The following is a 2,999-nucleotide window of genomic DNA, read 5'->3' on the forward strand; positions in this document are numbered from 1 at the left end:
ACCTGGGGAACAACATTAAGTTGGGGTTGGAAGGCAAGATGACTTACCTATGCCATAAGTCTAATAAATACTTTGTAATAATCTATATATATATATATAACAGCTGGCGGACGACATCAGAATTTGAAAGATCTATATATATATAAAAGAGAGGTATAGACCCGGTGATGTGGCGCATCCAGATACCAGCATCCATATTTATCTATTTTCTCTTCTTTTTTTTTAAAAGAAAAAAAATCTCCTTCATTCTACTCCTACACCGCTAAAAATGAGAAAAAATATGTGTCATTCCAACCGACGCTTCTTACACTTCTGTAACTGCCAGCAAAAAAGAGGCGTCCATTTCAATAACCTACCTTCCTTATTCCAGAATCTCTCTCACCCGCAATTGAAACCGATGATATCAGTTTCCCCTCCTCCATTGCTAAAGAACTGCTTTTTTTTTTTTTTTTTTTTTTTACCTATTTCGTAATTGTGACAGTGCAAAATTAGCATAGAAACAATATACTAAGTTGAATCTACAATAGAGTACAAGCACTAAAAAGAAATTGGTAATCCCTTTTCTCTCCCCCTACTGCTTTTTATTCTCCTAATTTATCCTTTTCCCTTTTCCATTTGAGAGTTCCATCTAATTGTCCTTTTTTGCTCCCATTGTTCCAGTTATGCAACTTTGTTAATATTTTAGCTTTATAAAGCACTGAAGGAGGTTAGATGTTGTCGATAATTATTTTGTTAATATTTTAGCTTTCTAATACAACTTTGTTGTTCAAGTTTGTCTAACTGATTTGATTAATACATGCACTTATTGGCTAATTCAGTGCTTGAAGCGTCATTTCCAGGTTTTAACAAACGCTCTCTACGATCAAGTCTGGGTTTTCTCCTTCAACAATTGTGACCAAAGGTAATCTTACCCATTTGTGCTTTCTGATTTTAACTGCTCTTCTTAAATTTGTGATTAACTTATTTGGTGATACACTTCACTTATTTGTTGTTACCGTGTTGAATAATTCACTATTCCCTCTTCTATTATGATTATTTATAGCTTTGTAACAGAGATGTGGGAGGAGTGTAGAATAAGAGCCTAAAAGGTCACTCTAGAAACTTCCAATGGTTCAATTATCTTGAGGTATTATATTCTTCTACTCTATTTCCTTGGTGTAGGTGAAAAGTTGCCTCCATAAGATTTATATGCACAACTAGCAACTCTTCAATAAGGGAATTCTTCAAATATACACCACTCAAAGGATTTTATCGGTGAAATTCTTATAATAATGTCTAATTCCAGAGTCATCAAGATTTCTCTTTTCTTATCTTTTTCCGTTGTTATTTTTTCCCTGCTGATGCTATAAAGAGTGAAAGTTTTAGATCCATCAACAGAGTCTACTATAATATTGAACATTATAAATATTGGTAGAAGGAGCATGAGTTGCAAGGAATTGTTCAAGAAGTTCTTTAAAAGTCTTTAAGATAGTCCCATGTCTATATCTTTTTGAGTTGGCTAAGATTTTATTTCAGATGTTATGTTCCTTGTCCCTATAAATATTAAATACCCGTACTCGATGTTATTCAAAAGGTCGAAAAAGATATCAATATACACATATAAACGTATTACAATATATTTTAAATATTAATTGTCTTTCTTTACTTTCGTGTTGGGGCACAATTTCATATGTAACCCTTTAATTATGACTTGATTTTCAACTTATTGAGTTTATTTAATTTAACTTTCAAGTTGTCCTAACACGTAAAACTACCTCTAAATATTAGCGCATCAAAACTTATATAAAACTTCTTGTGAAAACTGAAAAGGGGAGGATAAAGTGGGCATTTGCAATATTCCATCGGCTTATGTGCAGTATGTTGCCCTCTTAAATTAAGTTGAATTATCCTAAACTATCACTTCAATCAGAATTTGATTTCCTTAAATGGTGAAAAATGTCCCATACTAATTGTTGTATAGGGGTTAAAACGATAAGATGGCTTTGCGACTACTTATAACACCAGTTAAGAATGTCGGTGAAAGTTGATGCCCCTGGTATTAATTTTTATAGCAATTCATGGCCTTTGAATGTTGACTTTGCTAGAGTGTGTTACACTTTTGTTTGGAATTTTTTTCATTGTAGCTCTTCAATGAAATGCGTCAGAGTTGCCGGGAACAAGTAGCTGCTAAAGATTTCAGCCTCAAAAATCGGTGTTGGTAATCCCATTCTATCAAATTTAATTTTCTATACACAAATGGGCTACTTGGAATCCCTTTCTAACTCTCTTCTTGCTTCAGAATTTTATATGAAAAAAAGGCGAACACATAGATTGCAGATTTGCAGAGATATTCTATATGCCCTTCAATTTTTTTCCTTTTCCAGATAAACTACTGCTGCTCATGTTGCCAAAATAAAAGAACGAACTTTGGAGATGAAAGGACAAAATAATCAATGACTCTGAAGGCAAAGAACAGGAGAGAAAAACATGTTCCATTTGTTGAAATGATGACAAGCAAGTTACAGAGTTAATAGGGTCAGAAGAAGAGAATTGTAAAGCGATAAGAAGATATATATACTTGTAGTGAAGAAGTTGTTTGAAATTATGATCCATAGACACAAAGATAGAGATTGGCTTAATCATGTTTCAACATCAGATACCCTGTGCTTTTTCCATCCAATCCGAGGAGTGATCCAATGCGACAGATTATGTTATGATCAAATTTGTAAGATCATATGTTGTGTTTGGTACTTTAATACTATATGTTCCATGCATATTTAATGTTTATGGGTTGTAACTTTTTGGGATTTTGATCTTCTTAGCTTTTGATTCGTCTATTCACGCAGGAAGATGTTTGAGGCTAACAAATACATGGTTTGTTCTTATTCCCTTTTATTTTCCCTTTTCTTTGTATTTTCAGCATCTTAGCCCTATTTTGTACCATACCAACTTCTTAGGAAGAAAGAAAATCTTCTTTTTTCCTGTATATCTATGGCTTTTATGTTTATATGGTAAAAATT

The 2,999-nt window shown here is 33.0% G+C and overlaps 1 long non-coding RNA gene across 2 annotated transcripts; it reads left to right on the plus strand.

The window, feature by feature from the left end:
- The first annotated feature begins 292 nt into the window (after positions 1-292).
- Positions 293-2,789, plus strand: LOC108945814 (uncharacterized). 2 transcript variants are annotated; one of them, XR_011411728.1, is made up of 6 exons: positions 293-551; positions 661-706; positions 819-901; positions 1,043-1,126; positions 2,124-2,197; positions 2,364-2,789. It is a non-coding gene; the product is annotated as an uncharacterized lncRNA (long non-coding RNA). The 2 variants fall into 2 exon arrangements; XR_011411727.1 differs by having other exon boundaries at positions 296-551; positions 840-901.
- Positions 2,790-2,999: the final 210 nt, after the last annotated feature.

This window comes from Nicotiana tomentosiformis, chromosome 10 (assembly GCF_000390325.3).
Source record: "Nicotiana tomentosiformis chromosome 10, ASM39032v3, whole genome shotgun sequence".
In the NCBI taxonomy this organism is placed as follows: domain Eukaryota; kingdom Viridiplantae; phylum Streptophyta; class Magnoliopsida; order Solanales; family Solanaceae; genus Nicotiana; species Nicotiana tomentosiformis.